Below are 22111 nucleotides of genomic sequence, written 5' to 3' on the forward strand. Positions count from 1 at the left end.
GGTTGGCTGCAGTTATAATGCATCTTATGGATGGCTTTCTCTGGGCAGAGCTAAGTAGCCCATATGGAAATAAAATACACCATTCACTTTATTTGAACCAGGCTAAAACCAGATGAGCAAATTAGCCTAAATACAGAGTTGGCTGCAGTGGGTAAGTCATAAAATAAGGAAATTCATTTGGAAACTGCAGCCTCATCTGTTACTGAACTCAAAGTAAATGCATAAATACTGCTCTGTGTCACAGTTTAACATCAGGTATTTCTATGTGGAATTATTAGTATTTCAGAGAGACCTTTTTGTGTGGGAACAGATTTATTTATGTTTCAAGAATAATAGGCCTATAATGGGAAGGGTAATGTAGATCTGTGTTGAGGGCATAATGCTGCAATTCTTGCGTCTTATTAAGATCAGTGGGTACACAGAGACAATAGCACTGAGAAAATGTTGAGATGATTATTATGTATTTTAAACCACAGTTAATTACACAAATTACACATAATAAGTGAAAGAGAATTAATTACTGACCTTGTACATGCCTGTTTGAGGTGGCCTGATGAATATAAAAAACAAGAAATTAAAGAATACCCATTCTCTGAAAAATATCACAAGAAATAAAATCAGATCAATATTGTTTGATCCCTGCTATGGTAGGTATACTTGCTTTCCTAGTTTGCTTTAAAAAATGAGAAAAATGTGAGAGTCTATAAAACATAAATTAGAAGTTAGTTAACATAAAAAAGTATAACACACACACACTCACACACACGGTAGCTCTCTTTCAAGTCCTCAAAGTCCCAGAATTTAATGTTGATTGGATCATTTTTCCACATTTGCAAATTCTGCTAGAACATTTCTAGAGTTAACTTCCTGACTATAAAACCTATGTAATCACATAGATTGAAAAAAAAAAAGTATTATAAAATAATCAAAAGTTTCAAAATTTGAGTAAGACTATGTAGGGACATAAGTATGAAAATTTTTGGCTTCTCAGTGAGAAGAAATAGAAGGACTTAATAACAGATTTCAACTATTTTCCACACGTTTTCTATGCTTAATGGACCATGACAGTTTTAAGATATTATGCTAACTACCATTTTTGGTAATTACCTTTTTTTTTTTAAACCTGGAACCAGTATGTAGATATCTTCAGATATCACATACGGGCAAGGTAGCTAACCTTACGATAGATATTGTGCCACTATCCTTAAGATTTCAAATGTCTCCTATATCTTAGGAATCAGACAACTTTGTCTTATGGATTCTGAGTGTAAGACCCTAGACTCAAGATAGCTGGACATTTCATACAAATGAGTTCCACAGAGACATAATCTCAGGATTTTAAAGAGGGTGGACCTGCATTAAGTAATTTGCTCATTGCTCTTTTCCCTTTGGGTTGAGCAGGACTTGGTGCCTTTTCCAAAACTGTGCCGCTCCCCTCCTCCAAGCTTACAACATTCAGGAAAGAGTTATCCTTTCGAAGTATAAATCAGATATCACTGTGACTCTACTCAAAATCATCCGAAGTCGTCTCCTTTAAGTCAGTGAAAAGGCCAAAGCTTTAAATTGTCTGTAAGACCTATATAGTCATTTCTGAACTCATGCTATAGTCACCTTGTTGCTCCTGCTCTCTAGGTAGAGGTCGTCTTCTCATGGTTCCCAAAACAAACCAAACGTGTTCCCAGCTCGCCTTTGCATGTGCCTTCTTAACACCTAGAATGCTCTTCCCTCTCAAATCACACAATTTATTTCCTTTCATCTTTCAGTCCCTGTTCAATGTCCCTCATCCATGAGAACTTCATAAACCAGCCAACCTAAAATAGGAAGCCATCTCCTCTGCATGTTCTGTACCTTGACCTGTTTGTTGTACATTTCTCTGTAGGACTTATCATTATTTGAGTTATGATGAGTTTATTTATTTTGTTCCCCTCTGCTAAACATAAGTTGCATGAGGGTAGGCATTTTGTTTATTTGTTTGTTTGCCACTGTGTTCCTATCACTTAGAATAATGCTGGGCACAGACTATATTTTCAATATTTTTCTGTTAAATGAATGAAAAATTGAGAGTTTGAATGAACAGGATTGTCACTATGTATGTTCCCTATTTCCCTAACTAAAATGTCACTCTAAGAGAGCCATTCCTTTTGTAGTTAGTTTTACTAGATAATTGCTGAACAAGAAGTGACTGGTTAATGTGTGTTTGTTGATACTTGAATAGTTAACAGAAAATTATTACAATTTATTGGAACAGCATGAAAAAAAAAAAGATTGTATTTCTAGATGTTCTCTGAATAGTTATGATCCTAATAAATGAGTATGGTTAATTACACAATGGTAGATAACTGAAGCAATAGTTTTATCCACTGCTCGTTTGGGAAAACTTTAAGGCCTTTCCTACATAATCTTTATTAATTTACTTTTATTTCTTGCCTTTATTCCTCAGTCCCCTACATTTGTTTTTTGGGGATAAATTCTCAAATAAGCTGCTTACATATAAATTATTGTTTCAGGTTCTGCTTTTGGGGGAATCCAAGGTCCTACATTAGGACAGAATCACAATTTGATATTTTATACAGATCACTCTCGAATTTGGAGAAGGTTTGAAAGAGATGCATGGAGGAGGAGACCAAGTAGAAAGCTATTGTAATAATCCTGATGAGAAAGGAAGGTGTACTGTAATAAAATAAAATAATGAGATTGTGAAAGGAGGCAAGTAGAATGAATATGAATGCTAACCCAGAGGTAGAATCAAAAGGAATTAACAATTGTTTTGGATGTTGATGGTAAGTAAAAGTGAAAAGTCAAGGAAATGCTCTGCCTTAGGTGACTGAATGGATGCATAGAGTATACAGGAGGGAGGTCAGATTTAGGGAAGGATTTCATAAACAGTTGTGTTTGTTCAGAATTTAACATGTTTGTTGATGTGTGATGCCAGTATGCAGTTGTACATATGTGATATATTGAGACTGGGGTTACAGGGTGTGATGTGAATGAGTTGGAAATAATAAAATAAAAAATCCCAGAATTCAAAAGGCAGTTGAGTACTAATTTTGTACTAGACATCTCAGTGTAATAATGATGATTAATGTTATATAAGTAACATTACTTTTATTGTAATTCCCCATATAAATTTTGGTTGTAAGTAACTGAAGATAACACATACAAGTAGAATTGGAACTCCATTTACATTAAGTAGTAGTATGTCAACAGATCACCCTATTGGGGACTGTGAGGACTCCCTATTCTAAGCCTGGATTATCTCAATAATCCTGCTACTTCTGGTTTGGTTCAAAGTGCTTAGTAGTAGTAGTAGTAGTAGTGGTGGTGGTGGTGGTGGTGGTATTGTTGAGTAAGCAAAGCCTATTAGTCCACAAAAAAATATACAGATTTTTAAAATCATAAGAAAATAACAAAACTGCAATTTCAGATATGCTTGAGATACCCCATGGTTATAAATTTGAAGATTAAAGATTTAAATGTTGTATTTATAGCAGTTTGATGATTTGGTTTAGGAGTGCTATTTCATCTGGGAGGCAAACTGGAACTACCTAAGGAAAGTCACTTCTTTTGGAAGAATGATTAGGGTCCATGTTATGCCACTTCCAACTAAGAATTTCTCTGAAAGAAGTCTCTACTGAGGATGAAGGTCACCAATGGAAACAGAGATCCCTGAACTGCCATCTTCTATCCCTGTCTTTCAAATCAGCAAATCAGAACACTTCCCTTGAGCAGGTTGAGCTAGCTCAAATCAGTTCAGACACAGACTGATTCTGTAGATCATGACCCTAATTTTTATAGTCACTTTGGAGAGAATGGACTCTCCCTGAATTTGACTGAACAACTTTTTTTTATTGAACTGCTTTGAAAGCTACTTCTGTGAATAGCACATTTCCACAATAGAATTCAAGGATCTTTTCTATTTCAATGCTGTCAGCCCAAATGACTTTAAGCAGTTTCAGTTCTGCCATCTGTAAGAGATGAATTTGTTCAATCAAGTTAAATCACTGTACCAGCTCAGTTACTGCACCAGAAAACACTCTCGTTTTATCTAACTGTTCTTATTCCAAGGTTATATTAATGTCTGAAGTTCCACATTTTGCCCCAAACTAGTCACATATACTTGTAATAATATATTTGTAAAAAATCATTTAGCTAATTTAAAAAGTCACATGGAATGAAATATATGTTTGGACTTTTACTAAAAACTGCTTCAAGATTTAGTTTTAACTGAAAGAGGTAATACTTTCTGCAGTTTATTAGATGAATTATAACCTATACACTTTATATCTTTAGATACATTGTCTTCTACCTTCTTAACACATGTACTATGTGCACACACACACACACGCATACACACATGCAAAAGCCTGCAGTTTACCTCACCTTTAAAATTTCCTGATCTTCTATGCCCTGTTCACCTTACACCAGATCTCTTACACATTTGACTTTCTATGTTTTATCTTCTCGCCCACAACTACCTTCACCTGTCTTGAACCCATGTCTAAAGCTAGGAGCTTACTTCACGTTTCTTGTTTTCTCGTTCAAACATTTATTCAAGAGTGTTACCATAATTCCTCAAAGCGCTGATACAGCAAAGGAAGGCGTGTTTTAAAATTGCAAATCAGGGTGCTGAATGCAGCTCTCAGGAGATAACCTTTCCCGCCTCAGAGTGTGCAGTGCGCAGAGACAGCCGTGCTGCGTTGGCAAGGCCCTCACTGGGGCCCAGCTGATCCTCGGACCCTCCTTTACCTTCACTCCTTTGCACATGCTGCCCCCCCAGCTGCAGTAGGCTCCTTTCTTCTCTTGCCATTCCCTCCATTGATTCCTCAACCAGTTTCTGTTCTGTTTAGAAATTGCCTCCTTCTGCTTAGACTCCGCACACCGGTGAGTGTCGGTTCTATCCGGTGCCATCCTGTCCTCCGCACAGAACTAAGAAGGGGCTGGAGGATTCTCTTATGCTCCCTCTTCAACATTTTGCCCCTTAGTTTTATCACTTTCATTATTTTCTAAACACTATATTTTTTGTTCAAATTCATTTTCATCAGAGAAGTAATAGACATCCGTTGTGCAAACGTTAGAAAATTATTTAAAAAGAAGGTAACTCACTTAGTTTTAAAAAAATTTAACCTCAGAAGTGAACCTGTGACCAGCGTGCACAGGGATAGACATGCACTGAAATAACTTAAAAAGGTAAATATTTTTACCATTTTGAAATTACAAAAATACATGGTCATGTATTAAGTGGTTTGGACTTTGGCACGCTCCAATGAGGTGGCCTGGGTAGGTAGTGCCATCTAAACTGAGACACAAGGATTATGTGACTTGCATTAGTTATCACATCGCTATACAGGAATTTTTTGCTAATCTTAATAAATGCCCCCTGGGTTTCCTACCCAAAGATGCTCACACAAGAATACACAACATGAGTTTGGCTAGTCTGTGGATAAGAGTTTTATTCCAGTTTTACATATGAGGAAATTATGATGTAGAGAAACTCAGTTGCGCAGCTAATGAGTCAGTAAGTAATACAACTCCAGTTTTCACATTCAGATTCCTGAATTATTTATATTAGCTGCTCAGTAATATAAGACATATAAAACATTTAGCACCTTGCCTGGAAAGTAGCAAGTGTTCATTACTGTTAACGATTATCATTAGTTATCCTTATTTTATAAAGTAAAAGAGACTAAACAATTCTTAAAACTTCTTGATCAGTTTGACATTATATCAAAATAAAATGTGACCCAAAATATTCTTATGTTTATAGACACAACAGAAATATTTATAAGCACAAAACGTAAGTAAAGTGTTACAATGCCTGGATTTGCTTTAAAACACTCCAGCAAAATAAGACAACAATGAGTGAGGGGGGTTAGATACAACCAAAAGTGGCACAGTGTAAACGAGTGTTGAGCTGGAAAATGATTACTTGGAAGTCCATTATACTTTCTCTCTACTATGTGTATGTTTGAAATTTTCTAAAATAAAAAATTAAAATTAAATATACATGTATACACTATAGCCACCTATATACACTGTCAAGGTAATGGATAAAAATATATGTGTTAACATTTGAGAATGGAAAAAAAAAACGGAGTTATAAAAAATTGCGTATAGTAAATGCATAGAATATTTCTGATACAACCATCAGAAACCAATAAGATGAGTTGCTTCCTGAGAGGCGAAGTGGGTGGCTGGGGACTTGGCATGAGTGGGAGGCTATTTACTGTGCCAAATAAAACATTTGGAACCATGTAAATATATTACCTGCCTAAACAATTGAAATTATATTTCCTGATGAAGCTAGTGTAGAGAATTCTTTGATTTAGTGAAGTGTTCATGAAAGTCTTTTCCTTAAGTTAAGGTAATAGCGATATTGAACCTAAGTAGAAGCCTTAAGTGTAAAGTTGTAGATTAGGCTGACAACTGTCTTTATCTTGATTGCAGTTGTACAATACAAAACACTTGAAAATTGTTGCTCAGTTATTCAATAGATATTTTCCTTGTTTCTAGAATATGTTGTACGTATAAGGTATTCAATTAAGTAAATATTGTCGCTGCCCATATATGCCTTAAAACTTAGTGGGGAAGAAAGTTATTTAATCAAAACACATGAAATCCATTATTATTCAATATTAGTGCTATTAAAAATGAGATTCTCAGAGAAAGTCATAATAAAGGGGGACAGCTAGTGAAGATTTCACTGAGGAAATTGCGTTTGGTTTCATAGGAATTAGACAGGCAAAAAGAAGAAAAAAGAATGTCCAATAACTAATGAAAGGGGCAAGCTTAGAAATGCAGATTGAAAGAAAATGACGCAGAACCTTGTAAACTGCTGTATGGATCTCAGAGGGAAGGCAGGGGTGGGCGAGGAGAGATTAACGGAAGAATTTATATGCATATATGCACAACCCATGGACACAGACAGTAGTGTGGTGTCGGCCTGGGGTGAGGAGTGGGTGAGGGGCGGAGGGGGGCCATGGGGAAAAAGGGGACATCTGTAATATTTTGAACAATAAAAAAAAACAAAACTTAAAAAAAACTAAATTGGTCTATGGATTATCTGTTTTCTAAAATGTAGAGTAAGTGCCTAAAGGGGTTTTGGAAGCCAACTGATATTGCGAGGTACACAATAAACTCCGCTCTGCAATGGTAAAAAGGGAAGCTTAGCTCTGTTTGAAATATATTAAGGCAGTAATCTAAGAGATATATTAGTGTGCAGGGAAGTGAAGAGAGCTAGATTTGAAATATATTGGGAGGTAAAATCAGTAGGATCTAGTGATGAATTGACAGGGTTAAAAACGTAAAGGTAGGCGGCTATGACTGACTCCTTTGTGGCTGACAGTTGGATAAAAGGAGGTGGACTGTTATTAGACTAGAAGAGGAACATCTTGGGGCAGGGGGAGAGCTCAGGTTACAAGGAGTTTTTGAGATTGTTGCCATCAGCTTGGGCGTTTTGGTATCAAACAGAGCAGCCTATGCTTAACACTAGGAACAAATCCAACAGAAAAGAATGTTCTTAGTCTCTTTTTTCTTTCCTGCAGGAGCAGATCTTTGTTTCATTACTGTCTGGCAAGGATCTCTCTCTTCGTTTAGAGTTATATGATATACAAATGAGCTCAGTGTACAGAAGAAGAGATTCAGAATAGGAAAATTGTCTCCCATATGGCAGCATAGTGAATACCGTTAAGGAAAAAATGAGGAATATTATCACCTTCATCAGAAAATGACACACAGAATGTCTCAAATTCCCAACGTCAATTAACCTGTTTGTTCAATGTCATTAGCGATGATCATTTACTAAGCAATTCTCATTGTTCACTTGGAACATTTCTTTATTTAGCCTTTTAGAAGTCAATTTTGAACTGGCATGTCACTTTGCCCCAGTAGACACCATGGAAACTAGGATAGGCAGGCTAAAAGAAGATTATTTTAAAATTACATCTAAACCTAATTCTTTTTTTATAAAAGATATTTTTTTCTTTTTTAAACTGAGGCAGAACTGCTGACTGTTTTCTAAGTTAGTCTATAAAAATAGCTTTTTCATTTCAAATGACTTTAACACTTAAAAAAGGTCATGTAAAAGTGTGTGGTGATGATTTAATATTAATGTTTAGATTGGCTCTAGCCTCAGATCAACTGTTGACTATATTTCTCTTTTTAAATTACAGAAATTTTAACTTATTCTCATACTTCTTATTGCCCTATATCCTCAGATTTTTCTGTGGTAAAAGACACTCAAAGGAAGGAAAGAGAGAGAAGTTACAGTGTCACTGAGTCCTGAGCTGAATTGCAGGACTTTAATGTCAGTGTTTTTATTTCTCATACCTCAGGAAGTGAACTGTGATAGGACTAAATTGGAAGTTCCCTGCTCAAGACAGTGCCTTTTACCCATTGCTCGACAGCTCTAGTTAGGACCCCCAACCACTATCTAAGAAAAAAGTCTAATTTTATAAATGTTCAGTTACACTTATGAATAAGTGTAAGGTTACACTTATGAATAAATATTGACATGGATTATGAAAGGAAATTATTCTTCAGACTTGGAAAATGTATATTTTATGAATAATGAGCTGGTCTGGATAAAAATTATGCAGCCAATTGAGAATACTCATATTGTACAGTAATTTCTATATGTCTCCAGGTATATATATAAATTACAAATAAAAAATACTTTTAACCTGGGATTTGTACTGTCTGGTATACATGTTTCCTTACCTATAAGAGGGTGGAAATAATGGATATCAAGACCAGGTATTCCTGGCCAATTGCATGAGATACTACAACAATGAAATGTATTATTAATTTAAGTTAATCTTCCACTCTGCTTCTCTTGGCTAATATCTGGTGATCCTGTGTCTCATCTTAGATTCTGCCCTTTTAAGAACACACACCTAAGCATACACTGAGTTGGGTCATACACTTTCAGTGAGTACACCTATTATGTAACATTTTATTCTGTATTATAATTGCCTGCTTTTTTTTTACTCTCTTCATTAAGACTTTTATAATTTTGAAGACAAGAAGCATATTTCTTCTTATTCAAAATATAGAGGACATATACTGAAACAAGAGTATTCATTAATCTAGGTTCCTAAGTAAACATATAGAATGAGGGATACATTATTTTTCTTTGTTAGCCACTAATATTTCTAGGTTAATGTGTTTATCACAGCTCATTGTTACCTATCTTGAGTAATATAGTCCTGAGATGCTACATACGTGCTTGATTTACAGTTTGTAAAAAATATGAATTGCATAATAAAGTAATATATATCTCTTCCTCAGCTGAAACTCCAAATGTCACCAACTTTGAAAATAGATATTCATGTTGCATTGTTCTCATGAATCAAACTAAGCATCTTTTTTATTAATATTCTTCATGACTTACTACACAAGATGCTTATCAGTGTCAAGAACCTTGAAGGATCTGAGATGTTACCCTGCTGACAGGCTAAAAACTTAGGCTGCTACATTTTTGTAGATGTTGGTAGAACACATGAAACTCCTGAGACAGGGACAAAGGACTTCAGTAATCACAGCAGGCAGCAGGCATTCATGTTTGCTTGGTCCTGTTTGTTCCCTAAATCCCACAGAGTGATTCAGAGTGACTCAGTGGTTACCATACAAAAGCCATGAATTTGCATCACAGTTGAAGAAACCTGAGCTAACAGCTAAGAACACCTAATTGTTTTTAAAGTGGATGCAAACAGATCTTGAATGTTGCTCTGGTCAATGAACAAATCCATCCTCTGCTTTGGAGGGATATATATATATATATATATTTTTTTTTTTTCCCCAAGGATGCATAATATGGAAGCATTATTGAAATTATAGCCTGGAACAAGAGTTGTTAAAATGCCTCTGCATGGAAGATATGCAGAAACACAAGGGATTAGGGGACTAGGAAATTATTTTACTTATTTGACAGTTATTTATTGAGACACTTTTATAGAACAAGGGTAAGGTTCGGTTTAACATATGTTTAACTGCTCAATCTATTGCTTTCATAGATGATATCTATAGAAAAAAGTTTGAGAATTCCGAATATGCCAGATTGAGACTAGGCAAGGATAAATAAAATCAACCATCATACCTAATGCTTTTGATACTTTTCGGATCCCAGATGGCTTTAAAAAGATTATAGCACTTGAAAATAACAGCTTAATGAAGAATGCACTATTATTTATATTTTGTTTCTAAGGGTTTAATAATTTGATTTAAGGTTGGAATTAGGATGAGGTGAGTGAAGCAGGGTTAGCAAGAAGAAGCTAGATCCATTTTTTTAGTTAAAAACCAGGTGAAAAGGTGAAGAGATTAAGCAAAAAAACCCAAACAAACAAACTCACAAACACAGAAAACAGTATGGCGATTACCAGAGGGAAAGGGGAATGGAGGCAGGAAGAGGGGATAGAGGGGATAAATGAGGAGGATTTGGGGTGGTGAACACACGGTCCAATATACAAGTGCTGTATTATAGAATTGTACACCTGGAACCTACATGATTTTATTAACTAATGTCACCCCAGTAAATTCAGGAAAAAAGTAAAAAAAATGATATTCTGTTCATATTGTATTCTTGATTTTGGCACCATTCTGTTAGGTGTCAAAGAACACTAAACATATTTTGGTTGAGGCTTATTTATTTGGTATCTGACAGAGGAAGTATTTGGTGAACATTCTACTTATGTTTATTCATTTTATCCTAAACTTGGGTTATGTATAATAATCTTCATAATTGGGTTTTGTGGATGACCCACGAAGTAAAAAACATGTATTTGAGAATGCTTACTGTATTTAAATTTCTACTAAACAGTAAATCTTCTATGACCACTATGTGGATGTAGACACTTCCTCCTTCCTCCTGACCTCTCTTCTTCCTCTTACAGCCTCCCTCCACAGCCCCTCTAATACAAGTGCAACCGTCCACACTATCTTTTATACTATATTTTTACTGTACCTTTTCTATGTTTAGATGTGGTTAAATACACAAATAGTATTCAGGACAGTAACATGCTGTATGCCGGCTTACAGCCTAGGAGAAATAGGCTATAAAATACTGCCTAGGTGTGTGGTAGTCTGCACCATCTAGGTTGTGCAGTTACACCCTATAATGTTTGCACCATGACAAAATCGTTCAACAGCATATATCTAAGGACCTATTTAATTTCTGTCGTTAAACAACACATGGGTGTACTGTATGATCTCACTTAAAAGCAGTAAAATCTAAAAAAGCCAAACTCATAGAAAGAAGCACAGAGTAGAATGGTGGCTGCCAGCAGCTGGGGCATGGGGGAGATGAAGAGATGTTGTTTAAAGGATACAAATTTCCAAGTTATATGAGGAATAAGTTCCAGGGACCTATTTTTTGGAATGTTAACTATAATTAGCAATACTGTGCTGTATACTTTAAAGTTGCTATGAGAGTAGATTTTTAATATTCTCACCATAACAGCAACAACAAAATGGTAATCATGTGACATGAAGAGTGTGTTAACTAACCCTATTGCAGTAAATATTTGGAAATATGCACACGTATCAAATCATCACATTTTACCTTAAACTTATACAAATGTATCAATTATATCTCCATTGAGATGGAAGAAAAAAGATGATGAAAAAAAAGAGCAGACCACTAAAGCACATATCAACTTGGAGCATTTCAACATAGAAAACACACAACTCCGAGAATCAGCCCAGCTGGGCTAACAATCTTGCAGAGGCTATTGCAGAGCAGCTGCGGTGATGGTGAATAAAGAACTTTAAAATTTTTTCAATAATTCAGTGAATGTTCATTTGGAGAATCATTCATTCAGGAAATTTTCTTTCGGCAAATTTGCTTGCAGTAAATTGGTCATTTGGTTAATTGTGTTTAAATGAAACACAGTTTGGTGATTTTCTGTTCATTGGCCAGAAGTAGAACAAAATCAGGGTGCTGCTCAGTGAGGATTTAGCTTCGGTGGGACTGTGTACAGTGCCAAGTTGGTTTTGCTTGTGGAGGAAGAATGTAAAATGGAAGGTTACTACAATGTATGCGGAGGCAATGAAACAGATAAATATTAAAGAGGTTATTCAAACAGCAATTATTTTCTTTAAAAGTCATTTTAAGTTTGAACAGAGTAGGCAGAAGTAGGCTTGGAGAGGTCAGTAGATTATCTAAGCCATCCATAAACAAAAATTATGTGAAAAGAGTTTATTTTTAAATCTCTAGGAAGCTAAAAATAAGAAATACACAGTTAGAAATGATTAAATTATAGAGCTTAAAGGTTTTGTTTGTGTGTTTCTTAGAATCAGAAGAGAGTAAATCATTTTCAGAATTATTTCTATTTAGTATTATGAGATGAATCACACTAAAATGCACATTAGAGGCATCTAAAGTTGAACTCTTATACATAGGGGACTACTTAACACTGTTTCTTTACTGTTTTACTGCTGGTGATATTTTGTGTTTCTATTTATTCTTTTCATTTCCCTTGATATACTGTGATTTTATTTTTAGCCATACTTAATTTTATTTCTATATTAATTAGTATTCCTTTACATTTTTGAAGATTATGATTTAGTATGAGGTGAATCAAATTTAGTTTTTTTTCTAGTAATTAATGAGGAAGTCTTGTTAAGGTATTGTTTGTGTATTTCCTTATGTTTGCTTTGTCTTTTAATGTGAACTGATTACATAGCTTTATTGTTACAAAAAACTGAGATCGTCAAAATATATAAACAAGATAAATAAGACAATAAATAGATTCAGGAAATAATTAAGCAACATGTGTCTCCTGTCCCACCTTTGGTGACAGTAGTGTTTACTACTTTCTTTTAGGTTTTAGTGAGTTTTGTGGTCAGTTTCATCCTTTCCTTTTAATCAATGATTCCCATCTGATTTTAAGACATTAGTTTGACTTCACATTATTGTCTCAGTGAAGTATCCAGGGAATGCTACGCTCTTCCTAAAATAGTGTGCTATTGATTTCTTTCCTCATTTTTTTACCAGGATATAATTTTTAATATAAACTTTATTAAAAAGGATTTTTACTGATCTCAAACCCCAGCAAACTAATATTTTCTGTGGGTTTGATATTCAAAACAACAGTGTCAAAACCTGTGTTTTGTCCTACTTTCATGTCATCTTCACTTTCTCTATATATTTCATTGTCTTCCTTTACAGCAAGATGTCATAATGTAAAAGACAAGAAAATCTTTGGGTCCTTTTGCAGACTTCAAAGGGTATACTAATTCTAAAATGTACACATACTTTTGGGCACCTGTATATGGGTAAGAACAAGAACATATTCTCATTTTGACAGCCTCTCTTTGTTTCTATGTATAGAGCTGCTCTGTCTCCCAGTTTTGGTAGAGTGGCCTTATAGTAGGCATCCTATAGGGTCCAGTGGCACAGTCTCCCTGTTCACTGGAGCTGGGCACTCTAGGTATGCCACCCTGTGTGGGCTGTGTGCATCTTCCTGTTGTAGTTGAGCCTTGTTTGCTGTTGGCACATCAGTAGGAAGGATTTACCTTCAGGCCAATTGGCTGCAATTGGCTGTGACCATTGTGGAAGATCAGCTGTGCAAGGTCCCACCCCACAGAGCAGAACTTACTTCAGAAGGGTTCTTGTGTCTGCTGAGTACATTCCTTGAGTGTGTCACTTGTAGAAGTGGTTGGGTGATGCATCAACATGGTCTGAAGCTGTCCACTGGATGCTCTGGCTCTGCAGTCTCCTGGGAGATTCAGGCCAAGGTCAGCCATCACCTCTCTTCTTCCTGGAGCCACCCAGAATGAGCTACAAAGCCGTCTGCAGGTGGCTGCTAATTGTCCTGGGCTTGGAGGTGTCCAGGAGAGGCCAATCGGGGAACCAGTGCTGGGTCCACTAGTGCCATTTAGCAAGAGATAAGGAGCACACAGAGGTCAGATGCAATTTGTTTGAGAAATTTTAGGAAAGTCTGAAGCATGAGTAAAGACAGGAACTTTGAAAAAACCACCGGAAACGGCTTAGGTGGCCTACAGGGAAAAAGCTGCCCTTCCAGCTCTTGCCTTCATGACATACAATTATGTTCCTCCCTATATGTGCCAGAGCTCAGAGCCAGCCAGTCCAAGTAAGTTTGTGTGCAGGCCCTTTAAGAGGGACACCTGGGACTCCAACAGTCCTCCACCTCAGTCAGCTACAATCTCCACTGGTTTTTACAGCCAGAAGTTATGGGGCTTTTCTTCTTAGCACTGAAACTCTAGGCTGGGGGGCCTGGTGTGGAACTAGGACCCTCGCTCCTCAGGGGGACCTCTGTAGCTGAGATATTTGTATCTGCTACGTGTGTGGGGGGCCAGCTTGTTTCGAGTCTCTGCCCCTCCTACCAGTCTCTATGCGGCCTCTTCTGTATACCTCAGTTGTAGGACTTCTGTTCAGCTAGACTTCAGATGGTTCTGAATGGTGGTTGTTCTGTAGTTTAGTTATACTTTTGATGTGGTTGCAGAAGAATGTCAGCACTCCCTATATCTTCACTGCCATCTTGACCAGAAGCCTGGAAATCCCATTATGTATTACTTTTGACAGTAGTTCAAATGAACTATTATAGGCCAGGAAAAAAATATATAAACCATGCACACATTCACTTCAAATGCTGACTGAACTTGATAGAATGAAATTAATTAAATGCTATGCCCAAGTTAGTTTGGTCTGAAAATACAAAGACATTATCTTGCTTGCAGGGGAAGTTCATATCCGATAGGTAATTTTAATATCCTAACATCTTCTACTTATAATGTGTTCCAAATTTTATCTTCTTGTTTATTAGATATGACATTTTTTTAGAATTATGGAAAAGAAAATTGTCATTTGTTCACTTTTGGTTTGCCTATCTCCACTGTGAGACTGGGAACAGACACGAAAGAATTCTAGGAGCAGCTGGAGTCGGGGATGCTCTGAAAGTGGATGCTGTCCTGCATTTCAGTGCACATTCTCCTTACTTTTGGATGATTATCTAGACTTTTTCTAACTTTCATTCATTTATTAATTTATGTTGCCTCGGGATTGTGTTAATTTGATATATTAGAGAAAATAGAAAGTTAGAAAAAGAACTACAGTGAAACTCAGTAAATATCAAAATTGACCCTAGGTAGAAACACTTTCCATTTTATTAGATTGATAGGTGATCAATACCAAGGCTACTGTATTATATTACTTGTTTTAAATTTCTATTACTGAATTTGAAAGGAGAAATTCTGTATTTGAAGATTTTGAAAGGAAGTAACATGACTGATATTTGATTAGTTGGCTAAAGATTTTTTGTAAATATTTTTCTTATATGTATAACCATAATGAATATAATAAACAGTAGAAATTATATATTTATGCTGGATTTTAAAAATTACAGTTTTATTTCAGTATTTGTTACTAACTGGATAATAACAGAAATAAGGTAATATAAATTATACATAAAATGTATTTTCAAAAATAGCAGTGACTTATAATCAATTCTTTCTGCCAAATGAATAACAGCAGAAATAAAATAATTAAAATTATATAAAACATATTCAAAGAATAGTAGTCATTATAGTCCCCAAAACAAAATAAATATCCATGAGCCCATAAGCATACAAAGTAATAATGGTGAAGAAAGGAAAACTCTTATTTACAGAAAAGTTCAAGTGTAAGGAGAAAAATATCAAGATCAACATTATAAAATTAACGTTTAATACTGTTTAATACTTTCTATAATCAAGATCCATTGGTGAATACAAATATTAGTGGGTAAAGCTTTAAAGAGAACTTGTTGGAATTTGCTGCATAACCTAAAGTACATCCCTCCAAATGTGTATGACTGTGGTTGTTTTAACATATGTTTAAATATTCTCTGATTATTTTCTCTCCAGGAAGTGAGGCTAAATTTCCTTCTCCTTCAGTAGAGTTTAAATGTAGCAACTTGCTTCTAACAAATGGGGCATGGAAAGGGAAAATTAGTGAATTTACTTTGCAGTAGCTTGGTGGACGCTGTCTTAATTAAGTGATCAAGGTGAAAATCACCTGAACTAAACATACTGGTATCACATATCCCCAGATATTATATTGTGAGAAAAGCTCATCACCTCGCTGGTGCCATCTATAATTTCAGGGTAATCATGAAAATTATCAAAGAAGCCCAATTTGAGAGTAATTCTAAAAAATACATGACCAGTGTTCTTCAAAAGTGTCCTGGTCATGGAATGCAAGGAAGACTAGCCTTCACAGATTGAAGGAAACTAAGGACATATAACAACTAAATGGAATATGGGATCCTAGAAAAGAAATCACTTAATGCAAAATAAAAAGTTCTGGAGAACTATTTTGCAGCACGGTGCCTACAGATAACAATATTATATATGTAAAATTTTCTGAGGATAGATATTATGTTAAGCGTTCTACCACACACATAATTAATAATAATAACAATAATAAAAAGGGTTGGGAGAAACTTTGAGAGGTGAAAGATATATCTATGGCCCTGATGGTAGTGATGATTTCACAGGTATATATTACCCCAAACTCACTGAATTATATACATTACATATAAACAGTTTTTTCCATGTCAGTGATACCTGAATAAAGTAGTTTATGAAAAGTAAAACCTGGGAAAATTTGAATAAAATATGTAGTTTAATTGATAGCATTGCATCAGTGTTAATTTCTTCATTTTACTTATTATGCATACCATGGTTCTGTAAGATTTTAACAGTAGGGGTAACTAGGTGATAGATACTTGAAAGTCTGTGAAACCAAGTGGAGGATATTTTAAACTCTCTGTGCTACCTTTGCTAGTATTCTATAAGTTTAACTTTATTTCAAAATAAAGCCTTTCAGAATTATTGCTGTATTAAATGTGAAGTAACTTCTATGATTTTATTGACACTCGTATTTCGCCTCATACCTGGGAAAGATACTCTTTCTCTGTGTTCCTATATCCCATATAATTTCCTCCATCATAGCGGTTATAATGATTATTTGTTATATGTCTTCTTCAAGTTGTATACAGTGTCTTAGACAATTCCTGATTCACAAAGGCACTCAATATTCATATAATGAGTTTATACATATATAAATATATAACATCCATTTCTAAGTATTTAGAAAGAGCTCATATTAGTTTTATCACATTTTATGGTGTATTCAATATAAAATTTGTTTTATTTGGTTCAGGTAAATGAAAGAGCTATATCAAAATCAAAATGACTTCATTAGATTTCTATATTGACTCAAATTAATTTTTATACAATATTTCATATACAGTTTGAGAAAGTTTTCTTTTGTAATTTAGTAAAGTAAGATTTTTATTTGTTTGCAATCTCAAATAACTTTATTGGAAATGTATATTATATATTACAAATTTAGCATCTTAATCTTGTCACTATTGCAACAGCATAATCAACTTTTATACATATATCTTTTTTTTTCTCAATTTCAGGAAAACTAATCAAAGTCTTTCAATACAAATCCCTAAGCTTCTAAGCACTTTTAACAGCTCAGTATATTGTAACATAGAAGTAACACAGTCATTTTAATTCTTTCTAAACCTACTGAGTACTATTACAATTATTTTTAAATAAGCCATGTAACAGTGCCCCAGTCATCCTGAGAAATGGAGGTTCATTAGTTTGAGTGAATGAAGTATTTTAACAGTGGACTCATTCTTGCCTCACAGGGAATCTCAGGATGTAGATATAGAAATTACTCAGGGATTCCAGTAGTATTCAGAAAAAAATACATATAATTATACCAAAATTTTAAAGTTTATTAAATAATAAACTTCAATCTTAGTTACACTCTCTGGATACTTGATTTATATGTTTTTAAGTACAAATAATTTCTCCATCATTTCATCTAGATTTTTCTATGTTCAGTTACTATGTTATTTAAATACATTGTGGTATGTATCTTATTTATAATAGACATAGATTTTTACATAATGTAAAGAATTCTGTTTATGGAAAGAAAATATTTTATTTTAATTTGTAGATAAAATAGAGAAGAGCATTTATTAGGAGAAAAATGGCAGTACTTTTCCAGTACTAATAAAAGATATTTTAATGCTGCTGCTGCTGTTGTTGCTGCTGCTGCTGGTCTTAAAGAACATAATAATAATGTGTGTTTTATATAACACCCATTTTGGACAATAGTTTTCAAACTAGAAAATGCTGATGCCCTCCTCTACTACAAAGCATGTATTCAATAAATATTTGCTGTAGAACCATTGATATAGTGACTGTTGGACAGAGAAATGTCATCATCATTTCATTAAAGTTGCCTGCACTAAAAATATTGGTGACTGTCTGCTATAATATCAGTATACCTCCTACAAACTTGGAAGTCATAGAAGAGTTGACTACTGTTCCTACATTTAAATTCCTGAACGTAACCTAAGTGGCTACATATTAGAAACGTACCTTATTTTGGCTTCTCTTACGTCCTGGCCCTTGCTCAGAAAATCAGAGATTTCAGGTCAGTTTTATGACCTTTGAACTACTTTTTAAATATTACATCTTATGATTTCTCTCTATTTCCCGGGAAAGAAAATTAATATTTATGGTGTTCTGCTTTCCTTTTATTTAGATGATTTCCACATAGGCCATTTTTTGGGGTTCCACATATTTTTCTATAGCAGCATTGTTCAAAGTGTAATCCAGAGGTCCCAGTGAGTTCTTAAAACTTTATTTGTGAGTCTGCAAGATTAAGATTTTTTCATGAATAATATTAAAATTTTATTTGTCTTTTTTGCCTCAATCTTCCACTGGATTTGTAATATATGATGGGCAAGAAGCAGATTGTATGCTTTATCAGATATGAGAATCCAGCTTCTGTTAAGTCAGACACTGAAAAAATTTGAGAAAATATAAAGTAATGAGCAAATGTAAAATATTTCACTCTCTAATATTTTTTAATTTGTTGTGAAAATAGTTACTTTTTCATAAAGACTATGTTATTTATATGAACAGATAATGGATTTATTATTTTTATTCTAAAATTAATTTATAATTAAATTTAAAATTTTGTTTTAATTTATATTATAAGAAATGTCCACATATGTAAACAGTGGTGTGCTGGAACTGGTTTGAATAGGCTTTCAAATGCTGATTGTGTGCTGCTCTTCCAAGGGTGTGTTCAGTGACATCACATTGGTAGCTTGCAATTAAGTATGGTGGAGGTATTAGCACCACAAAAATCAGCAAATGCTACACAACTTGGGGTTTGTTCCAACTACTACACCCTCATCCTTGAGAACCTGTTATTAATTATTTACCATATGACTGGATATAACCCACGTGATCAAAATATTTTTGGTTTCTTGAAACCAAACAGTTCAAGAGCTGTGGCTCACGCGACCCTTGGATGCATTGCCACCTAGCATCAGTTTGGAAAAGGGTAAATGCTTTATTAACAAAATCTTACCATATCTAACTTCCTAACTTCTTTAGCAATGTGTAGAAACATAGAGCACAAATGTGCATTTTTCTATGGTTCTTTCAGTAAAGCTTTAGATGTTGAATTCTTAATAGAACAAAAAACAGAAACCATAAAACTATATTACTTTAAAATATAGAAACCTGTTTTGTTGACTCTTTTCAGACAATATAGATATTGTATTTTGTTTTCGTTGGACAATGGTATGCACACAATGTGTGCATTATGTTAGTAAGGCAGAGAGCTTTAAGGACAATAACTTTCCACTGGAAGGTAAAGAACTATGAGCTTTAGTTTTAGTCCCAAGACCTGCTAGATTGACTCTTAGTAGCTGAATGATGTTGACCTGTTATTTTCACTCATTGAAAGTTCAGATAATTGTATCAATACTACCCAGATCACAGGGCTATTTTAAATATCAATGAAAAAACTAATATTAAAATGCTCTGTATATAGAACAGTGCTGTACAAATATACTATAATAGAACATTAACATGTGTATAACATTACTATAAAAACAATGAAAAAATCTAAATTATGTAAATCCATCTTTAGAGAACTGTGAAAGCAATATTACTCAAAGTTATTGTCTTATTAAACAATAAATAACTTTACTCACTGTTTTATTCATATAAAATTTACTTAGTATATTCAGCATGAAACACCTCTTTTTCTTTGGAAATAAAGTATATTGTGAATATTTTCTATTTCTATTACAAAATACTAAAATGCAAGTGATTATATAGCCGTCCATATCTACAGGCATTAATGCAGAAATTAATGTATGAATGTGCATATTCCTAACTTTATGATTAATATGAAATATTTTTTCATTACAAAAGTAGTCAAAGACAAGATAAAATTGCAATCAAATTGTCATTATGTGCAGGCTGGTAAATTGTTTTAAAACATTTTATATTTAAATGGAAATATAGACATAAAATTCAAAATATTATTTGAAACTAATACAACGTTGCTATCAAGAACTAGCACAGTGCTGGGAAATGGTAGATTTGGTAAATGTTGAACTCAGGAATGGGTCTGGTTATACTAATGTATTATCATTTTTAAAATGAGTATTTTGAAGTATGGAAACTTTATATTTGAGGATGCCAAATAGACATGCATTTTAAAATGGTAAGCTAAGGTTTACAACACTTTCCATAATAAAACTCATTTTTCATGGGATGACAGGGGCGGAAATTGAAATCTGCTGCTCATTTTATAGCTGAGCAAACTTCTAAGAGGTAAACATTCATATATTTCATATGATTCCTTTTGTAAATAACTTATTTAAGACTTATGGGATTCAGTAATCTGTAGCAATGAATATGCATCCTTTAGGAAGTAATATTTTTTGGTGACTCACATTTAAATATTGCTTAACTTTAAACTCTATTTACCATCCCAATATTTATTATAGCTCATAGATTTGATTTTTAGCTGCTGATGGATACCTGGACAAAACATTAAAATGTCACAAAAATTGTAGCTATAAATATGTATTATCGAGCATCAAATACACAGATTATTTTTAATCGTTTTGTAAATATATCACTTTTTAACAAAATATATACTGATAGTCCATTTTTTATATTCCTTTTTAAAAAAATATGCTTTTATTGATTACAGAGAGAGAAAATACTGAATAAAACATAGCATTTACATTTATACATATGTATATGTGCCATATACACAGAGATAATTTAGCTTTCAAATTAACACTTTAATAACAACCTTTTAAAGTAACATTCTATTTTGAGGGGAAAGTGTGCCTAACATAATTCAAATATGATTGTGGGCCACCTAAAAAGGATATTTCACAAGATGGTTCCTTAACAAGAATTATTACCATCTGAGTATACTACACATATACTTTGATTAAAAAAAAACATAGCAGAATACATTAAATCAAGTAGATAGTGAAAAAATATTGTTTAATGACTCAGTGGATGAATGAATAAAAAAAGCATTTTGGCAAAATGGAAAAATAATTGCAATGATTTCATTTATTCTTTCACAAATACTTTTTGAGTTCTCTCTTATATGCTTTAAACATCACCTTCAATATTTCTCTTCAAGGTAAAGTGGACATTTTAATAATGGATATAAAAATAAAAATTGTTCATAGGAAACTGACTAAAACGAAAGGTGTTAAAAAGATGTGCTTGGTGTGGCTCAGTAGCTGAGCATTGACCTATGATCCAGGAGATCACGGTTTGATTCCTGGTCAGGGCACCTGCCTGAGTTGTAGGCTCGATCCCCAGTCAGGGGTGTGCAGGAGGCAGCCGATCAGTGACTCTCTCATCACTGATGTTTCTGTCTCTCAATCCCCCTCTCCCTTCCTCTCTGAAATCAATGAAGGTATAAAAAAAAAAAAAAAAAAAGGAGGTGCTTGGGCCACTATTGTTACATGATTTTGTAGAGAAACATAATATTTCCATATATAAATAATATAATTGAATATAGACAAGCTATATCTTCTGATTATATAAATAATATAATTGAATATAGACAAGCTATATCTTCTGATTAAATGATTTCTTTTTAAATGAATAGAAATTTGCCATAACATAACATAATTTTTCCATTATTGGTAGATATGATTGTAAATGCCTATCATGACTTACAGTTAACAGGGTATTTCTTTCATATGGCCCACATATCTTTTTTAACCATAGTGTCTATTAAAAC

The sequence above is a fragment of the Miniopterus natalensis genome, chromosome 5 (genome assembly GCF_054644295.1).
Source record: "Miniopterus natalensis isolate mMinNat1 chromosome 5, mMinNat1.hap1, whole genome shotgun sequence".
Taxonomy (NCBI): Eukaryota; Metazoa; Chordata; class Mammalia; order Chiroptera; family Miniopteridae; genus Miniopterus; species Miniopterus natalensis.